We start from the raw sequence: 21,083 nt of genomic DNA, 5'->3' as shown, positions 1-21,083 counted from the left end.
ACTGGGCTTCTGCGTGCTGGACAGCCTTCTTTTACTCCCCTTTCAAACCATCTATTTTCCTTTCGCAACAATTTTAACCTCATTGTCGTCAAATGAGCGGTAGCTAGCTTTAAGGTGCATATGTACTGCAGATTGAGGCCCACTAGTATTATCCCAGCGGTGTTGATAAAGTATTTTTTTTTTTGAGAATTTGTTTAGTCTCCCATGTTTTGCTCTTTATAATTTTCATTTTTCCAATGTATTGAATAAACTACATTACTTTGTTTTTCATTTGACAGCCTATCTTTTGGATGTACTCATTTTTGCCTTCAGGCGTTTATCGGTTTGAAATAAGTAGGAATTTTGTGTTGCCAAAGGACTCTGTAGTTTTTCAGAAAGCCCTGCAATGTAAGGTAATGCTACTCCTCTCCTTTTTAGTATCTTCAGAATTTTGGGTTTCATTCCCTATCCTTTTCTTTTGACATTTGTTAAATGACCACTGAGGGCAACCACAGTTTGTGAGTGCTCTCCTGACATGTTTTCACTCCTTTTCGCTAATTTCGACGCTGGTTGGTATTAGCCCTATGCTGGAGGGTTCTGATAACTCATAGTTTGTGTTGTCGAGGGTGGTTTGATTCAAAAAGTAAGTATTGGTCAGTGTGTGTGGCCTTCCTAAAGATTTCTGCTTTTAGCGCTCTGTCCTCTTTTATAATTACTTTACACTCCAAAAAGGCTAGTTGGGTCCCTTTAATGTCCTCGCGAGTATATTTAATATTGATGTCTACCGAGTGCAGGTGATTTGTGAAGGATTGAATTTCTTCTTTTTTTAATTATGACGAAAGTGCCCTCCACATATCTAAACCAGTGCCTCGGTTTTGTACCCGGGAAGGATGTGAGAGCCTGTTTCTCCCATTTTTTTTCATGGCCAGATTGTCCATTATGGGTTAAACTGGTGAGCCCAAAGCACAACTATGAATTTGTTTGAATTTTTTTTCCCCGGAATTTAAAATACGTAAAATTCAGGCAAGTAATCACTAATAAAGTAATCAGTGTAGGCTCAGGGTATAGTCCTCTGCTCTCCCCAACCTGAGAGATGTGACCTATCATAGCAGAAGTCTGGCACCGCCACCTCTAGACGTTAGGGATATACATATGGGGCCGAAACTACTAGCAAATTTTAGTTCGCTGATGAAGCCTCTTCGATGAGAAACGAAACGTCCGACACCTTCAAAGAACTACAGGTGACGGCTGAAGAAACCTTTTCATCAATGGACCACTCCTGTATGACTGAGAGCTGACAGAGACGTACAAGCAGGTTGGACTGAGGATCCCCCACCCCCTTTTTTTCTAGTACTTTCAGGCGCTGCTTTCGGGGTTGTTTAAAAAAAAGAGAGAACTGGGGTGGGTACGCAACGAATATTGAGATGTGCTTAGACATGCTGTTCTGTTTTGCCATACAATGTTCAGCCCGTTACAGAGCATAGAGTAAGATCAGTTAAGATGGCCGATCAAGTTATTGTTTTCGAATGGATTGTTTAAAATATGAGCACTGTTTGTTTTTCCGATGCAATCCTTTGGCACAGTCTTAGACATGAGCAGACCTTTCAAGCACGAGGCAGAATAATTCCTAAAGGTCTGTTGAATCGTTGGTGGTCTACCCAATGATTTCTAGTCGCCCTCGTTCCTTCAGATCTTCTTCCTCCCTCCACCTCTGTGTGTCCCTCACTCCCCCCGTCTCAGCAAGATGGGTGACAGACCCCTCAGCTGCTCTGCCCCCAATTTTTGGAAGTCACTTCCTCCGAACTTTCATAACATCGATTCTCTTACCACCTTCAAGTCCCATCTCAAAACCCAGCTATTTAAAATAGCATTTTCTGTGTGTAGCTCTCTCTCCTGTTTCTATTTATAATTGTATTTTATTTATTGCAATCTATTTGTGATTGTATTTTATTTATTATAGTACCTCTGCTTGTCCGTGACTGTAAAGTGTCCTTTAGAGCTTTGAAAGGCGCTTAAAATGTTATGTATAACTATGAATATTATGTGGTGAAATGGTTGATCACGAGATCAGTGTCGCTGTGTGATTACGTCAGCAGAGGGCGTCAAGGACCAGACGGAGAGTAATCATAATAATACATTTAATTTCTAAGCGCCTTTCAAAACTCTCAAGGCCACTTTACAGTCAGGGGATAAGAATTTTTTTTTTTGTGCGAGTGAACAGAGGCAACCATTTGCGCCAGCGTTCACTCTGCCCGGAATGAATGGACGAAACGGATTGCATTGGAAGTCAAAGAAAAGTTACCCACGTTAACGCATCAGCTGGACTCACATGCGCCTTATTTGACAACACGACACAAATAACACCTTCATCGATTCAAGCCTGTATTTGGAAAACCAAATAACCATCATCCGACAAGAACGAACACCATAAACAAAGAAAGACGCTCTCCCTGCAACACTATAAAGAGGGATTTTCTGGCACATTCCCTCGCTTACGGCCATACTACCCCTGAGAACGCCCGATCTCGTCCGATCTCGGAAGCTAAGCAGGGTCGGGCCTGGTTAGTACTTGGATGGGAGACCGCCTGGGAATACCAGGTGCTGTAAGCTTTTTTTTTTTTTTTTTTTGCAGCCACCCCAAACACTGTGGGCCGAGAAATGGTCTCTCCCGTTCGCGATCCGATTTCACTTTTCATTTCACGATCACCCCCGACGCGATTTTAAACGGCTTCCCACACGTTGATTTTACTGTTGAGTCGCTGCGTGTAACGATATGGCTTTCCGGCAGAGGGAGCTGTCCGCATGGGGGACCGTCATGACAGTACTCGTACGCGAAGCAGAACTGGGCTTCTGCGTGCTGGACAGCTTCTTTTACTCCCCTTTCAAACCATCTATTTTCCTTTCGCTACAATTTTAACCTCATTGTCGTCAAATGAGCGGTAGCTAGCTTTAAGGTGCATATGTACTGCAGATTGAGGCCCACTAGTATTATCCCAGCGGTGTTGATAAAGTATTTTTTTTTTGAGAATTTGTTTAGTCTCCCTCATGTTTTGCTCTTTATAATTTTCATTTTTCCAATGTATTGAATAAACTACATTACTTTGTTTTTCATTTGACAGCCTATCTTTTGGATGTACTCATTTTTGCCTTCAGGCGTTTATCGGTTTGAAATAAGTAGGAATTTTGTGTTGCCAAAGGACTCTGTAGTTTTTCAGAAAGCCCTGCAATGTAAGGTAATGCTACTCCTCTCCTTTTTAGTATCTTCAGAATTTTGGGTTTCATTCCCTATCCTTTTCTTTTGACATTTGTTAAATGACCACTGAGGGCAACCACAGTTTGTGATGCTCTCCTGACATGTTTTCACTCCTTTTCGCTAATTTCGACGCTGGTTGGTATTAGCCCTATGCTGGAGGGTTCTGATAACTCATAGTTTGTGTTGTCGAGGGTGGTTTGATTCAAAAAGTAAGTATTGGTCAGTGTGTGTGGCCTTCCTAAAGATTTCTGCTTTTAGCGCTCTGTCCTCTTTTATAATTACTTTACACTCCAAAAAGGCTAGTTGGGTCTCTTTAATGTCCTCGCGAGTATATTTAATATTGATGTCTACCGAGTGCAGGTGATTTGTGAAGGATTGAATTTCTTCTTTTTTAATTATGACGAAAGTGCCCTCCACATATCTAAACCAGTGCCTCGGTTTTGTACCCGGGAAGGATGTGAGAGCCTGTTTCTCCATTTTTTTTCATGGCCAGATTGTCCATTATGGGTTAAACTGGTGAGCCCAAAGCACAACTATGAATTTGTTTGAATTTTTTTTTCCCCGGAATTTAAAATACGTAAAATTCAGGCAAGTAATCACGTAATAAAGTAATCAGTGTAGGCTCAGGGTATAGTCCTCTTCCTCTCCCCAACCTGAGAGATGTGACCTATCATAGCAGAAGTCTGGCACCGCCACCTCTAGACGTTAGGGATATACATATGGGGCCGAAACTACTAGCAAATTTTAGTTCGCTGATGAAGCCTCTTCGATGAGAAACCGAAACGTCCGACACCTTCAAAGAACTACAGGTGACGGCTGAAGAAACCTTTTCATCAATGGACCACTCCTGTATGACTGAGAGCTGACAGAGACGTACAAGCAGGTTGGACTGAGGATCCCCCACCCCCTTTTTTTCTAGTACTTTCAGGCGCTGCTTTCGGGGTTGTTTAAAAAAAAGAGAGAACTGGGGTGGGTACGCAACGAATATTGAGATGTGCTTAGACATGCTGTTCTGTTTTGCCATACAATGTTCAGCCCGTTACAGAGCATAGAGTAAGATCAGTTAAGATGGCCGATCAAGTTATTGTTTTCGAATGGATTGTTTAAAATATGAGCACTGTTTGTTTTTTTCCGATGCAATCCTTTGGCACAGTCTTAGACATGAGCAGACCTTTCAAGCACGAGGCAGAATAATCCTAAAGGTCTGTTGAATCGTTGGTGGTCTACCCAATGATTTCTAGTCGCCCTCGTTCCCTCAGATCTTCTTCCTCCCTCCACCTCTGTGTGTCCCTCACTCCCCCGTCTCAGCAAGATGGGTGACAGACCCCTCAGCTGCTCTGCCCCCAATTTTTGGAAGTCACTTCCTCCGAACTTTCATAACATCGATTCTCTTACCACCTTCAAGTCCCATCTCAAAACCCAGCTATTTAAAATAGCATTTTCTGTGTGTAGCTCTCTCTCCTGTTTCTATTCATAATTTTGTTTTATTTATTGCAATCTATTTGTGATTGTATTTTATTTATTATAGTACCTATGCTTGTCCGTGACTGTAAAGTGTCCTTTAGAGCTTTGAAAGGCGCTTAAAATGTTATGTATAACTATGAATATTATGTGGTGAAATGGTTGATCACGAGATCAGTGTCGCTGTGTGATTACGTCAGCAGAGGGCGTCAAGGACCAGATGGAGAGTAATCATAATAATACATTTAATTTCTAAGCGCCTTTCAAAACTCTCAAGGCCACTTTACAGTCAGGGGATAAGAATGTTTTTTTTGTGCGAGTAACAGAGGCAACCATTTGCGCCAGCGTTCACTCTGCCCGGAATGAATGGACGAAACGGATTGCATTGGAAGTCAAAGAAAAGTTACCCACGTTAACGCATCAGCTGGACTCACATGCGCCTTATTTGACAACACGACACAAATAACACCTTCATCGATTCAAGCCTGTATTTGGAAAACCAAATAACCATCATCCGACAAGAACGTACACCATAAACAAAGAAAGACGCTCTCCCTGCAACACTATAAAGAGGGATTTTTCTGGCACATTCCCTCGCTTACGGCCATACTAACCCTGAGAACGCCCGATCTTGTCCGATCTCGGAAGCTAAGCAGGGTCGGGCCTGGTTAGTACTTGGATGGGAGACCGCCTGGGAATACCAGGTGCTGTAAGCTTTTTTTTTTTTTTTTTTGCAGCCACCCCAAACACTGTGGGCCGAGAAATGGTCTCTCCCGTTCGCGATCCGATTTCACTTTTCATTTCACGATCACCCCCGACGCGATTTTAAACGGCTTCCCACACGTTGATTTTACTGTTGAGTCGCTGCGTGTAACGATATGGCTTTCCGGCATAGGGAGCTGTCCGCATGGGGGACCGTCATGACAGTACTCGTACGCGAAGCAGAACTGGGCTTCTGCGTGCTGGACAGCTTCTTTTACTCCCCTTTCAAACCATCTATTTTCCTTTCGCAACAATTTTAACCTCATTGTCGTCAAATGAGCGGTAGCTAGCTTTAAGGTGCATATGTACTGCAGATTGAGGCCCACTAGTATTATCCCAGCGGTGTTGATAAAGTATTTTTTTTTTTGAGAATTTGTTTAGTCTCCCTCATGTTTTGCTCTTTATAATTTTCATTTTTCCAATGTATTGAATAAACTACATTACTTTGTTTTTCATTTGACAGCCTATCTTTTGGATGTACTCATTTTTGCCTTCAGGCGTTTATCGGTTTGAAATAAGTAGGAATTTTGTGTTGCCAAAGGACTCTGTAGTTTTTCAGAAAGCCCTGCAATGTAAGGTAATGCTACTCCTCTCCTTTTTAGTATCTTCAGAATTTTGGGTTTCATTCCCTATCCTTTTCTTTTGACATTTGTTAAATGACCACTGAGGGCAACCACAGTTTGTGAGTGCTCTCCTGACATGTTTTCACTCCTTTTCGCTAATTTCGACGCTGGTTGGTATTAGCCCTATGCTGGAGGGTTCTGATAACTCATAGTTTGTGTTGTCGAGGGTGGTTTGATTCAAAAAGTAAGTATTGGTCAGTGTGTGTGGCCTTCCTAAAGATTTCTGCTTTTAGCGCTCTGTCCTCTTTTATAATTACTTTACACTCCAAAAAGGCTAGTTGGGTCTCTTTAATGTCCTCGCGAGTATATTTAATATTGATGTCTACCGAGTGCAGGTGATTTGTGAAGGATTGAATTTCTTCTTTTTTAATTATGACGAAAGTGCCCTCCACATATCTAAACCAGTGCCTCGGTTTTGTACCCGGGAAGGATGTGAGAGCCTGTTTCTCCATTTTTTTTCATGGCCAGATTGTCCATTATGGGTTAAACTGGTGAGCCCAAAGCACAACTATGAATTTGTTTGAATTTTTTTTTCCCCGGAATTTAAAATACGTAAAATTCAGGCAAGTAATCACGTAATAAAGTAATCAGTGTAGGCTCAGGGTATAGTCCTCTGCTCTCCCCCAACCTGAGAGATGTGACCTATCATAGCAGAAGTCTGGCACCGCCACCTCTAGACGTTAGGGATATACATATGGGGCCGAAACTACTAGCAAATTTTAGTTCGCTAATGAAGCCTCTTCGATGAGAAACGAAACGTCCGACACCTTCAAAGAACTACAGGTGACGGCTGAAGAAACCTTTTCATCAATGGACCACTCCTGTATGACTGAGAGCTGACAGAGACGTACAAGCAGGTTGGACTGAGGATCCCCCACCCCCCTTTTTTTCTAGTACTTTCAGGCGCTGCTTTCGGGGTTGTTTAAAAAAAAGAGAGAACTGGGGTGGGTACGCAACGAATATTGAGATGTGCTTAGACATGCTGTTCTGTTTTGCCATACAATGTTCAGCCCGTTACAGAGCATAGAGTAAGATCAGTTAAGATGGCCGATCAAGTTATTGTTTTCGAATGGATTGTTTAAAATATGAGCACTGTTTGTTTTTCCGATGCAATCCTTTGGCACAGTCTTAGACATGAGCAGACCTTTCAAAGCACGAGGCAGAATAATCCTAAAGGTCTGTTGAATCGTTGGTGGTCTACCCAATGATTTCTAGTCGCCCTCGTTCCTTCAGATCTTCTTCCTCCCTCCACCTCTGTGTGTCCCTCACTCCCCCGTCTCAGCAAGATGGGTGACAGACCCCTCAGCTGCTCTGCCCCCAATTTTTGGAAGTCACTTCCTCCGAACTTTCATAACATCGATTCTCTTACCACCTTCAAGTCCCATCTCAAAACCCAGCTATTTAAAATAGCATTTTCTGTGTGTAGCTCTCTCTCCTGTTTCTATTTATAATTGTATTTTATTTATTGCAATCTATTTGTGATTGTATTTTATTTATTATAGTACCTCTGCTTGTCCGTGACTGTAAAGTGTCCTTTAGAGCTTTGAAAGGCGCTTAAAATGTTATGTATAACTATGAATATTATGTGGTGAAATGGTTGATCACGAGATCAGTGTCGCTGTGTGATTACGTCAGCAGAGGGCGTCAAGGACCAGACGGAGAGTAATCATAATAATACATTTAATTTCTAAGCGCCTTTCAAAACTCTCAAGGCCACTTTACAGTCAGGGGATAAGAATGTTTTTTTTGTGCGAGTGAACAGAGGCAACCATTTGCGCCAGCGTTCACTCTGCCCGGAATGAATGGACGAAACGGATTGCATTGGAAGTCAAAGAAAAGTTACCCACGTTAACGCATCAGCTGGACTCACATGCGCCTTATTTGACAACACGACACAAATAACACCTTCATCGATTCAAGCCTGTATTTGGAAAACCAAATAACCATCATCCGACAAGAACGAACACCATAAACAAAGAAAGACGCTCTCCCTGCAACACTATAAAGAGGGATTTTCTGGCACATTCCCTCGCTTACGGCCATACTACCCTGAGAACGCCCGTCTCGTCCGATCTCGGAAGCTAAGCAGGGTCGGGCCTGGTTAGTACTTGGATGGGAGACCGCCTGGGAATACCAGGTGCTGTAAGCTTTTTTTTTTTTTTTTTTTTGCAGCCACCCCAAACACTGTGGGCCGAGAAATGGTCTCTCCCGTTCGCGATCCGATTTCACTTTTCATTTCACGATCACCCCCCGACGCGATTTTTAAACGGCTTCCCACACGTTGATTTTACTGTTGAGTCGCTGCGTGTAACGATATGGCTTTCCGGCAGAGGGAGCTGTCCGCATGGGGGACCGTCATGACAGTACTCGTACGCGAAGCAGAACTGGGCTTCTGCGTGCTGGACAGCTTCTTTTACTCCCCTTTCAAACCATCTATTTTCCTTTCGCTACAATTTTAACCTCATTGTCGTCAAATGAGCGGTAGCTAGCTTTAAGGTGCATATGTACTGCAGATTGAGGCCCACCAGTATTATCCCAGCGGTGTTGATAAAGTATTTTTTTTTTGAGAATTTGTTTAGTCTCCCCCATGTTTTGCTCTTTATAATTTTCATTTTTAATGTATTGAATAAACTAATTACTTTTGTTTTTCATTTGTAAGAATTAGATATAATAATAATAAAGAATTTTGTGGCGGCCCCCCCTGTGTGGCTGCCTCCACAGAATCTTTCCCTTTCTTGTCTACTTTTTCACTTTTTTATTATCCTTTTTTGTTTTGCCTGATCCGTCCATTAAACCTAGGAGAGGAGATGGGCATCTTTTCTTTTCTCACGGTTTTATTTTTTTTTTTTTTAATGCTCCTGTGAAGGGGAAACGGGAACGCGGAATCCAGGTTTACATTCGAGACCAGTACTAGCGTGGCGGGCAATAGCGGACTAGGCGGCCGCCCGAACCAGACATCCCCGATGAATTGAAGAGGAGGAAACGAGGATGTCGGGCCGGGAAAGATCGCCGCAAAAGAACGAGGAAATACCGACACGTTCTCCCGTCCGTCATCATGGGGAAGTGAGATCGCTCCCAAATAAAATGGACGAGCTGGCGGCGCTAACGCGACATCAGAGGGAGTACCGGGGCCAGCTTGTACTCGTCACGGAGACATGGTTTCGGCAATCACTCCGGACGCCCACGCAGAGTTGGAGGGCTTCCAACTCGTACGAGGGACAGAAATGAAGGCAGCGGTTAAGCAGAAAGGAGGGGGGATTGCTGTATTTGTGAATGACAAATGGTGCAATCCTGGGCACATCACGGTGAAGGAAAAAACTTTGCACTCGGGACATCGAGCTGCTAGCCGTTAGCCTTCGGCCCGCATTACCTGCCACGGGAATTCTCACACGTCATAGCCGTGACGACGTACATTCCCCCTACGGCAAATAGCGGCGCTGCCTCCGATGCCCTCTATCTGTTGTAAACAAGCTGCAAACCCAGTCCCCCAACGCCTTGTTTATCATCTCAGGGGCTTCAATCACATTTCCCTGAAATTTCTCCCTCCCAACATTAACACAGTATGTTAACTTGTGCCACCAGAGACAATAACATTTGGACCTTTTTATTCAACGCCAAGGATCATACAAAACCCTCCCCCCTCCCCCCTCTCGGAAGAGCAGACCACAATATGGTTTATCTCCAGCCTGTGTACAAACCCCTTGTCCAGAGGCAACCAGCTGTGCCCGCACGATCAAAAGATGGTCCACAGAAGCTGAAGAAGCTCTGCGGGACTGTTTTGATTCAACCAGGTGGGAGCTCTTTACTGAGATTCATGGGAAGACATTGACTCACTCACCAACACCATCACAGACTACATTAACTTTTGTGAACAAAACACCGTACCCACCAGGACTGTTGGGGTGTTTTGCCAACAACAAAACCATGGATTAAATCCCGACATAAAAGTCCTTCCTGAAGGAGAAGAAAAGGGCTTTTGTGTCGGGCAACAAGAGGAACTGAAGGCCGTGCAATCCAACTGAGGAGGAAGATCAGAGAGGGGAAGAAGGCCTACAGGATGAAAATGGAGGAGCAGCTGCAAGCCAGCAATGTCGCTGGTGTCTGGAAGGGCCTGAAAAACATCTCAGGCCACAAAAGCCCAGTGACATTGAACGAAAAAGACAAGGACTGGGCAGATGAACTCAACCGCTTTTTCAATCGGTTTGACGGACGCCCAGCCGCCCCCGGCCCACCGTCAACTTCACCTGTAGCTGCACCTGCCCAACTCTCACTGTGGCCTTACCCTCCCTGCCCCCTCTCACGACCAGCTTTCCACAACCAACATCTGCCCTCCCAACCGTTGCCACACCCTCAGCCGCCACTCTGCCTCCTGGTTTCCTGCCTTCTGTCACAACTGCGCAGGTGAGGAACCAACTGAGGAGGATGAAGGTGAGGAAGGCAGCAGGTCCGGATGACATCATTCCCGACTCCTCAAGACCTGCTCCGACCAGCTGTGTGACATTGTTTCCAGCACTTGTTCAACCTGAGCCTGAAGCTGGGCAGAGTTCCACAGCTGTTAAAACGTCATGCCTGGTCCCAGTCCCAAGATTGCCAACCCCAAAGAGCTCAACAGCTACAGACGGTGGCGCTTGACGTCTCACCTGATGAAGAAACGCTGGAGAGACTCGTCCTCGCCCACCTGCGACCGTGGCAAGCCATCGTGGACCCGCTGCAGTTTGCCTAACCAGCCCAGCATCGGTGTGGGAATGCCATCATCTACCTCCTCCATACGGCGTTGCTGCCACCTGGAGAATGCTGGGAGCACGGTGAGGATCAATTCTTCGATTTCTCCAGTGCCTTCAACACCATCCAGCCCAGTCTACTGGGGGACAAGCTGCAGCATGCCGGAGTCGACCATCACCTAATCCTGGATTACAGACTACCCACCAAACAGGCCACAGTACGTGAGGGTAAAGAACTGTGAGTCGGACAGGTTCTCTGCAGCACCGGAGCGCCGCGGGAACAGTCCTGGCTCCATTCCTCTTCACCCTTACACCTCGGACTTCAACTACAACACCCCAACCTGCCACCTTCAGAAGTTCTCGAGACTCAGTATTGTCGGCCTCATTACAGAGGGAGACGATAGGGAGTACAGGGGATGACAAAGGACTTTGTGGACTGGTGGCCAGCAGAATCACCTCCAGATCAACACTGGCAAAACCAAGGAGCTGGTGGTGGATTTCTGCAGGAAACAATCGTCACCTGCACCATTGAACATCCAGGGTTCGGACATTGAGAGGGTGACCTCCTTACAAGTACCTGGGTTTTACTCTCAACAAAAACTGGACTTGGACAACAAAACACGGTTGCCCTAATCAAAAAGGGACAGAGTCGCCTCTTCCTCCTCAGGAAACTGAGGTCTTTTGGAGTTCAGGGGTCACCCCTAACGACTTTTATGACTTCTGTGGTGGCATCAGCCACCACTATGGCATTGTCTGCTGGTCAGGCAGCATCACCACCCGGGACAGAAAAAGACTGGAGCGCTTTTCAAGCCGGGCCATTTCTGTCGTGGGGCTGCTCGCTGGACTCTCTTGAGGAGGTGGGCAACAGACGGACGCTAGCTAAACTAAAAGCTATGACGGACAGCCCCTCCCAACCCCCTCCTGCCCATCCTGACAGCTCTGGGTAGCTCCTTTAGCCAGAGACTATTACACCCGCGCTGCAAGAAGGGAGGTACCGCCGCCTCGTTCCTACCGACTGCTGTCAGGTTCACAATTCCCAATGATCACATGTGAAAAAAAAACAACAAAAAAAAAAAAACTGGCACTTGTAAATATGGGTTGTTGCATATATCTAAATGCATCTCTTGATTCTGCACTATGTACAGTCTTGTTTATAGAACGGTTTTTGCACATTTACATTTGCACAGTATACAGTTGACATTTTTATTTTGTTATGCTTAGAATATCTTGTTTTCTATCCTTTCACTCCCACCCCAACCCCATCCCTCTTCAATTGCTGCTGTGGACTGCAAATTTCCCCATTGCGGGACGAATAAAGGTATTCTGATTCTGATTCTGATTCTGATTGACAGCCTATCTTTTGGATGTACTCATTTTTGCCTTCAGGTGTTTATCGGTTTGAAATAAGTAGGAATTTTGTGTTGCCAAAGGACTCTGTAGTTTTTCAGAAAGCCCTGCAATGTAAGGTAATGCTACTCCTCTCCTTTTTAGTATCTTCAGAATTTTGGGTTTCATTCCCTATCCTAGGGCGGCCCGGTAGTCGAGTGGTTAGCACACCGGCTTCACAGTGCAGAGGTCGCCGGTTCGCGTCCCGGTCCGGCCTCCCTGTGTGGAGTTTGCATTTTCTCCCCGGACCCGCGTGGGTTTTCTCCGGGTCCTCTGGTTTCCTCCCCACACTCCAAAAACATGCATGGCAGGCAGATTGACCACTCCAAATTGTCCCTAGGTGTGAGTGTGAGAGGGTGACTGTTGTATGTCTTTGTGTGCCCTGCGATTGGCTGGCAACCAATTCAGGGTGTCCCCCGCCTCGTGCCCAAGAAGACAGCTGAGATAGGCTCCAGCACCCCCCGTGACCCTAATGAGGAATAAGCGCGTACGGAAAGATGAGATTCCCTATCCTTTTCTTTTGACATTTGTTAAATGACCACTGAGGGCAACCACAGTTTGGTGAGTGCTCTCCCTGACATGTTTTCACTCCTTTTCGCTAATTTCGACGCTGGTTGGTATTAGCCCTATGCTGGAGGTTTTCTGATAACTCATAGTTTGTGTTGTCGAGGGTGGTTTGATTCAAAAAGTAAGTATTGGTCAGTGTGTGTGGCCCTTCCTAAAGATTTCTGCTTTTAGCGCTCTGTCCTCTTTTATAATTACTTTACACTCCAAAAAGGCTAGTGGGACTCTTTAATGTCCTCGCGAGTATATTTAATATTGATGTCTACCGAGTGCAGTGATTTGTGAAGGATTGAATTCTTCTTTTTTTTTTTTTATTATGACGAAAGTGCCCTCCACATATCTAAACCAGTGCCTCGTTTTTTGTACCCGGGAAGGAATGTGAGAGCCAGTTTCTTCTCTTCCTATTTTTTTTCATGGCCAGATTGTCCCATTAAGGGTTAAACTGGTGAGCCCAAAGCACAACTATGAATTTGTTTGAATTTTTTTTCCCCGGAATTTAAAAATACGTAAATTTCAGGCAAGTAATCACGTAATAAAGTAATCAGTGTAGGCTCAGGGTATAGTCCCTCTGCTCTCTCCCAACCTGAGAGATGTGACCTATCATAGCAGAAGTCTGGCACCGCCACCTCTAGACGTTAGGATATACATATGGGGCCCGAAACTACTAGCAAATTTTAGTTCGCTGATGAAGCCTCTTCGATGAGAAACGAAACGTCCCCGACACCTTCAAAGAACTACAGGTGACGGCTGAAGAAACCTTTTCATCAATGGACCACTCCTGTATGACTGAGAGCTGACAGAGACGTACAAGCAGGTTGGACTGAGGATCCCCCACCCCCTTTTTTTTCCTAGTACTTTTCAGGCGCTGCTTTCGGGTTGTTTAAAAAAAAAGAGAGAACTGGTGTGGTACGCAACGAATATTGAGATGTGCTTAGACATGCTGTTCTGTTTTGCCATACAATGTTCAGCCCGTTACAGAGCATAGAGTAAGATCAGTTAAGATGGCCGATCAAGTTATTGTTTTCGAATGGATTGTTTGAAAATATGAGCACTGTTTGTTTTTTCCGATGCAATCCTTTGGCACAGTCTTAGACATGAGCAGACCTTTCAAGCACGAGGCAGAATAATCCTAAAGGTCTGTTGAAACGTTGGTGGTCTACCCAATGATTTCTAGTCGCCCTCGTTCCTTCAGATCTTCTTCCCTCCCTCCACCCTCTGTGTGTCCCCTCACTCCCCCCCGTCTCAGCAAGATGGGTGACAGACCCCTCAGCTGCTCTGCCCCCAAATTTTTGGAAGTCACTTCCACCGAACTTTCATAACATCGATTCTCTTACCCACCTTCAAGTCCCATCTCAAAACCCAGCTATTTAAAATAGCATTTTTCTGTGTGTAGCTCTCTCATCCTGTTTTCTATTTATAATTGTATTTTTATTTATTGCAATCTATTTGTGATTGTATTTTATTTATTAATAGTACCTCTTCTTGTCCGTGACTGTAAAGTGTCCTTTAGAGCTTTGAAAGGCTCTTAAAATGTTATGTATAACTAAGAATATTATGTGGTGAAATGGTTGATCAACGAGATCAGTGTCGCTGTGTGATTACGTCAGCAGAGGGGCGTCAAGGACCAGACGGAGAGTAATCATAATAATACATATTAATTTCTAAGCGCCTTTCAAAAACTCTCAAGGCCACTTTACAGTCAGGGGATAAGAATGTTTTTTTTTAGGTGCGATTGAACAGAGGCAACCATTTGCGCCAGCGTTCACTCTCACTTGCCCGAAATGAATGGACGAAACGGATTGCATTGGAAGTCAAAGAAAAGTTACCCACTTTAACGCATCAGCTGGACTCACATGCGCCTTATTTGCACAACACGACACAAAAAACACCTTCATCGATTCAAGCCTGTATTTGGAAAACCAAATAACCATCATCCGACAAGAACGAACACACATAAACAAAGAACGAACGCTCTCCCTGCAACACTATAAAGAGGGATTTTCCTGGCACATTCCCTCGCGTTTACGGCCATACTACCCTGAGAACGCCCGATCGTGTCCGGATCTCGGAAGCTAAGCAGGGTCGGGCCTGGTTAGTACTTGGATGGGAGACCGCCTGGGAATACCAGGAGCTGTAAGCTTTTTTTTTTTTTTTTTTTGCAGCAGCCACCCCAAACAACTGTGGGCCGAGAAATGGTCTCTCCCGTTCGCGATACGATTTCACTTTTCATTTCACGATCAACCCCGACGCGATTTTAAAACGGCTTCCCACACGTTGATTTTACTGTTGAGTCGCTGCGTGTAACGATATGGCTTTCGGCCGGAGGGAGCTGTCCGCATGGGGACCGTCATGACAGTACTCGTACGCGAAGCAGAAACTGGGCCTTCTGCGTGCTGGACAGCTTCTTTTACTCCCCTTTCAAACCATCTATTTTCCTTTCGCTACAATTTTAAACCTCATTGTCGTCAAATGAGCGGTAGCTAGCTTTAAGGTGCATATGTACTGCAGATTGAGGCCCAACTAGTATTATCCCAGCGGTGTTGATAAAGTATTTTTTTTTGAGAATTTGTTTAGTCTCCCTCATGTTTTGCTCTTTATAATTTTCATTTTTTTCCATGTAAATTGAATAAACTACATAACTTTGGTTTTTCATTTGACAGCCTATATTTTGGATGTACTCATTTTTGCCTTCAGGCGTTTATATCGGTTTTGAAATAAGTAGGAATTTGGTGTTGCCAAAGACACTCTGTAGTATTTTCAGAAAGCCCTGCAATGTAAGGTAATGCTACTCCTCTCCTTTTTAGTATCTTCAGAATTTTGGGTTTCATTCCCTATCCTTTTTCTTTGACATTTGTTAAATGACCAACTGAGGGGCAACCACAGTTTGTGAGTGCTCTCCCCTGACATGTTTTCACTCCTTTTTCGCTAATTTCGACGCTGGTTGGTATTAGCCCTATGCTGGAGGGTTTCTGATAACTCATAGTTTTTTGTGTTGTCGAGGGTGGTTTGATTCAAAAAAGTAAGTATTGGTCAGTGTGTGTGGCCTTCCTAAAGATTTCTGCTTTTAGCGCTCTGTCCTCTTTAAATATTAATTACTTACACTCCAAAAAGCCTAGTTGGGTCTCTTTAATGTCCTCGCGAGTATATTTAATATTGATGTCTACCGAGTGCAGGTGATTTGTGAAGGATTGAATTTCTTCTTTTTTTAATTATGACGAAAGTGCCCTCCACATATCAAAACCAGTGCCTCGTTTTGTACCCGGGAAGGATGTGAGAGCCTGTTTCTCTCTCCTCCATTTTTTTTTTCATGGCCAGATTGTCCATTATGGGTTAAACTGGTGAGCCCAAAGCACAACTATGAATTTGTTTTTGAATTTTTTTCCCCGGAATTTAAAATACGTAAAATTCAGGCAAGTAATCACGTATAAAGTAATCATGTAGGCTCAGGGTATAGTCCTCTGCTCTCCCCAACCTGAGAGATGTGACCTATCATAGCAGAAGTCTGGCACCGCCACCTCTAGACGTTAGGATATACATATGGGGCCGAAACTACTAGCAAATTTTAGTTCGCTGATGTAGCCTCTTCGATGAGAAACGAAACGTCCGACACCTTCAAAGAACTACAGGTGACGGCTGAAGAAACCTTTTCATCAATGGACCACTCCTGTATGACTGAGAGCTGACAGAGACGTACAAGCAGGTTGGACTGAGGATCCCCCACCCCCTTTTTTTCTAGTACTTTCAGGCGCTGCTTTCGGGGTTGTTTAAAAAAAAGAGAGAACTGGGGTGGGTACGCAACGAATATTGAGATGTGCTTAGACATGCTGTTCTGTTTTGCCATACAATGTTCAGCCCGTTACAGAGCATAGAGTAAGATCAGTTAAGATGGCCGATCAAGTTATTGTTTTCGAATGGATTGTTTAAAATATGAGCACTGTTTGTTTTTCCGATGCAATCCTTTGGCACAGTCTTAGACATGAGCAGACCTTTCAAGCACGAGGCAGAATAATCCTAAAGGTCTGTTGAATCGTTGGTGGTCTACCCAATGATTTCTAGTCGCCCTCGTTCCTTCAGATCTTCTTCCTCCCTCCACCTCTGTGTGTCCCTCACTCCCCCGTCTCAGCAAGATGGGTGACAGACCCCTCAGCTGCTCTGCCCCCAATTTTTGGAAGTCACTTCCTCCGAACTTTCATAACATCGATTCTCTTACCACCTTCAAGTCCCATCTCAAAACCCAGCTATTTAAAATAGCATTTTCTGTGTGTAGCTCTCTCTCCTGTTTCTATTTATAATTGTATTTTATTTATTGCAATCTATTTGTGATTGTATTTTATTTATTATAGTACCTCTGCTTGTCCGTGACTGTAAAGTGTCCTTTAGAGCTTTGAAAGGCGCTTAAAATGTTATGTATAACTATGAATATTATGTGGTGAAATGGGTTGATCACGAGATCAGTGTCGCTGTGTGATTACGTCAGCAGAGGGCGTCAAGGACCAGACGGAGAGTAATCATAATAATACATTTAATTTCTAAGCGCCTTTCAAAACTCTCAAGGCCACTTTACAGTCAGGGGATAAGAATGTTTTTTTTTGTGCGAGTGAACAGAGGCAACCATTTGCGCCAGCGTTCACTCTGCCCGGAATGAATGGACGAAACGGATTGCATTGGAAGTCAAAGAAAAGTTACCCACGTTAACGCATCAGCTGGACTCACATGCGCCTTATTTGACAACACGACACAAATAACACCTTCATCGATTCAAGCCTGTATTTGGAAAACCAAATAACCATCATCCGACAAGAACGAACACCATAAACAAAGAAAGACGCTCTCCCTGCAACACTATAAAGAGGGATTTTCTGGCACATTCCCTCGCTTACGGCCATACTACCCTGAGAACGCCCGATCTCGTCCGATCTCGGAAGCTAAGCAGGTCGGGCCTGGTTAGTACTTGGATGGGAGACCGCCTGGGAATACCAGGTGCTGTAAGCTTTTTTTTTTTTTTTTTTGGCAGCCACCCCAAACACTGTGGGCCGAGAAATGGTCTCTCCCGTTCGCGATCCGATTTCACTTTTCATTTCACGATCACCCCCGACGCGATTTTAAACGGCTTCCCACACGTTGATTTTACTGTTGAGTCGCTGCGTGTAACGATATGGCTTTCCGGCAGAGGGAGCTGTCCGCATGGGGGACCGTCATGACAGTACTCGTACGCGAAGCAGAACTGGGCTTCTGCGTGCTGGACAGCTTCTTTTACTCCCCTTTCAAACCATCTATTTTCCTTTCGCTACAATTTTAACCTCATTGTCGTCAAATGAGCGGTAGCTAGCTTTAAGGTGCATATGTACTGCAGATGAGGCCCACTAGTATTATCCCAGCGGTGTTGATAAAGTATTTTTTTTTTGAGAATTTGTTTAGTCTCCCCCATGTTTTGCTCTTTATAATTTTCATTTTTCCAATGTATTGAATAAACTACATTACTTTTGTTTTTCATTTGACAGCCTATCTTTTGGATGTACTCATTTTTGCCTTCAGGTGTTTATCGGTTTGAAATAAGTAGGAATTTTGTGTTGCCAAAGGACTCTGTAGTTTTTCAGAAAGCCCTGCAATGTAAGGTAATGCTACTCCTCTCCTTTTTAGTATCTTCAGAATTTTGGGTTTCATTCCCTATCCTGGGGCGGCCGGTAGTCGAGTGGTTAGCACACCGGCTTCACAGTGCAGAGGTCGACATTTCTCCCCGACCCGCGTTAAATGCACCACCACTCCAAATTGAGGGCAACCACCAATTCAGTTTCGTGAGTGCTCTCCTGACATGTTTTCACTCCACTGAGGGCAACCACAGTTTCGCTAATTTCGACGCTGGTTGGTATTAGCCCTATGCTGGAGGGTTCTGATAACTCATAGTTTGTGTTGTCGAGGGTGGTTTGATTCAAAAAGTAAGTATTGGTCAGTGTGTGTGGCCTTCCTAAAGATTTCTGCTTTTAGCGCTCTGTCCTCTTTTATAATTACTTTACACTCCAAAAAGGCTAGTTGGGTCTCTTTAATGTCCTCGCGAGTATATTTAATATTGATGTCTACCGAGTGCAGGTGATTTGTGAAGGATTGAATTTCTTCTTTTTTAATTATGACGAAAGTGCCCTCCACATATCTAAACCAGTGCCTCGGTTTTGTACCCGGGAAGGATGTGAGAGCCTGTTTCTCCTCCATTTTTTTTCATGGCCAGATTGTCCATTATGGGTTAAACTGGTGAGCCCAAAGCACAACTATGAATTTGTTTGAATTTTTTTTCCCCGGAATTTAAAATACGTAAAATTCAGGCAAGTAATCACGTAATAAAGTAATCAGTGTAGCCTCAGGGTATAGTCCTCTGCTCTCCCCAACCTGAGAGAAGTGACCTATCATAGCAGAAGTCTGGCACCGCCACCTCTAGACGTTAGGGATATACATATGGGGCCGAAACTACTAGCAAATTTTAGTTCGCTGACGAAGCCTCTTCGATGAGAAACGAAACGTCAGACACCTTCAAAGAAGTACAGGTGACGGCTGAAGAAACCTTTTCATCAATGGACCACTCCTGTATGACTGAGAGCTGACAGAGACGTACAAGCAGGTTGGACTGAGGATCCCCCACCCCCTTTTTTTCTAATACTTTCAGGCGCTGCTTTCGGGGTTGTTTAAAAAAAAGAGAGAACTGGTGTGGGTACGCAACGAATATTGAGATGTGCTTAGACATGCTGTTCTGTTTTGCCATACAATGTTCAGCCCGTTACAGAGCATAGAGTAAGATCAGTTAAGATGGCCGATCAAGTTATTGTTTTCGAATGGATTGTTTAAAATATGAGCACTGTTTTGTTTTTCCGATGCAATCCTTTGGCACAGTCTTAGACATGAGCAGACCTTTCAAGCACGAGGCAGAATAATCCTAAAGGTCTGTTGAATCGTTGGTGGTCTACCCAATGATTTCTAGTCGCCCTCGTTTCCCTCAGATCTTCTTCCTCCCTCCACCTCTGTGTGTCCCTCACTCCCCCGTCTCAGCAAGATGGGTGACAGACCCCTCAGCTGCTCTGCCCCCAATTTTTGGAAGTCACTTCCTCCGAACTTTCATAACATCGATTCTCTTACCACCTTCAAGTCCCATCTCAAACCCCAGCTATTTAAAATAGCATTTTCTGTGTGTAGCTCTCTCTCCTGTTTCTATTTATAATTGTATTTTATTTATTGCAATCTATTTGTGATTGTATTTTATTTATTATAGTACCTCTGCTTGTCCGTGACTGTAAAGTGTCCTTTAGAGCTTTGAAAGGCGCTTAAAATGTTATGTATAACTATGAATATTATGTATTGAAATGGTTGATCACGAGATCAGTGTCGCTGTGTGATTACGTCAGCAGAGGGCGTCAAGGACCAGACGGAGAGTAATCATAATAATACATTTAATTTCTAAGCGCCTTTCAAAACTCTCAAGGCCACTTTACAGTCAGGGGATAAGAATGTTTTTTTGTGCGAGTGAACAGAGGCAACCATTTGCGCCAGCGTTCACTCTGCCCGGAATGAATGGACGAAACGGATTGCATTGGAAGTCAAAGAAAAGTTACCCACGTTAACGCATCAGCTGGACTCACATGCGCCTTATTTGACAACACGACACAAATAACACCTTCATCGATTCAAGCCTGTATTTGGAAAACCAAATAACCATCATCCGACAAGAACGAACACCATAAACAAAGAAAGACGCTCTCCCTGCAACACTATAAAGAGGGATTTTCTGGCACATTCCCCCGCTTACGGCCATACTACCCTGAGAACGCCCGATCTCGTCCGATCTCGGAAGCTAAGCAGGGTCGGGCCTGGTTAGTACTTGGATGGGAGACCGCCTGGGAATACCAGGTGCTGTAAGCTTTTTTTTTTTTTTTTTTTTTTGCAGCCACCCCAAACACTGTGTGCCGAGAAATGGGCTTCCCACAGGTTGATATTACTCTTGAGTCGCTGCGTGTAACGATATGGCTTTCCGGCAGAGGGATCTGTCCGCATGGGGGACCGTCATGACGGTACTCGTACGCGAAGCAGAACTGGGCTTCTGCGTGCTGGACAGCTTCTTTTACTCCCCTTTCAAACCATCTATTTTCCTTTCGCTACAATTTTAACCTCATTGTCGTCAAATGAGCGGTAGCTAGCTTTAAGGTTCATATGTACTGCAGATGGGCGGCCCGGTCGTCGAGTGGTTAGCACACCGGCTGCACAGTGCAGAGGTCGCCGGTTCGCGTCCCGGTCCGGCCTCCCTGTGTGGAGTTTGCATGTTCTCCCCGGACCCGCGTGGGTTTTCTCCGGGTC

At 44.5% G+C, this 21,083-nt stretch overlaps 6 non-coding genes across 6 annotated transcripts; all 6 read left to right on the top strand.

Annotated features, from left to right (window-relative positions):
- The first annotated feature begins 2,469 nt into the window (after window positions 1-2,469).
- On the top strand, window positions 2,470-2,589 carry LOC148881396 (5S ribosomal RNA). Its single transcript, XR_016113876.1, has one exon. It is a non-coding gene; the product is annotated as a 5S ribosomal RNA (ribosomal RNA).
- A 2,700-nt stretch (window positions 2,590-5,289) lies between these two features.
- LOC148881395 (5S ribosomal RNA) lies at window positions 5,290-5,409 on the top strand. The gene has a single exon (XR_016113880.1). It is a non-coding gene; the product is annotated as a 5S ribosomal RNA (ribosomal RNA).
- A 2,700-nt stretch (window positions 5,410-8,109) lies between these two features.
- On the top strand, window positions 8,110-8,227 carry LOC148881394 (5S ribosomal RNA). The gene has a single exon (XR_016113881.1). It is a non-coding gene; the product is annotated as a 5S ribosomal RNA (ribosomal RNA).
- Window positions 8,228-14,769: 6,542 nt separating this feature from the next.
- On the top strand, window positions 14,770-14,889 carry LOC148881393 (5S ribosomal RNA). The gene has a single exon (XR_016113882.1). It is a non-coding gene; the product is annotated as a 5S ribosomal RNA (ribosomal RNA).
- A 2,734-nt stretch (window positions 14,890-17,623) lies between these two features.
- Window positions 17,624-17,741, top strand: LOC148881392 (5S ribosomal RNA). The gene has a single exon (XR_016113878.1). It is a non-coding gene; the product is annotated as a 5S ribosomal RNA (ribosomal RNA).
- A 2,791-nt stretch (window positions 17,742-20,532) lies between these two features.
- Window positions 20,533-20,651, top strand: LOC148881391 (5S ribosomal RNA). Its single transcript, XR_016113865.1, has one exon. It is a non-coding gene; the product is annotated as a 5S ribosomal RNA (ribosomal RNA).
- Window positions 20,652-21,083: the final 432 nt, after the last annotated feature.

This window comes from Hippocampus bargibanti, unplaced genomic scaffold, assembly GCF_051943395.1.
Source record: "Hippocampus bargibanti isolate YZ-2025 unplaced genomic scaffold, ASM5194339v1 Contig00137, whole genome shotgun sequence".
NCBI classification, from domain to species: Eukaryota; Metazoa; Chordata; class Actinopteri; order Syngnathiformes; family Syngnathidae; genus Hippocampus; species Hippocampus bargibanti.
The sequence above is the reverse complement of the archived record's forward strand: the minus strand, read 5'-3'. Positions and strand labels throughout refer to the sequence as shown.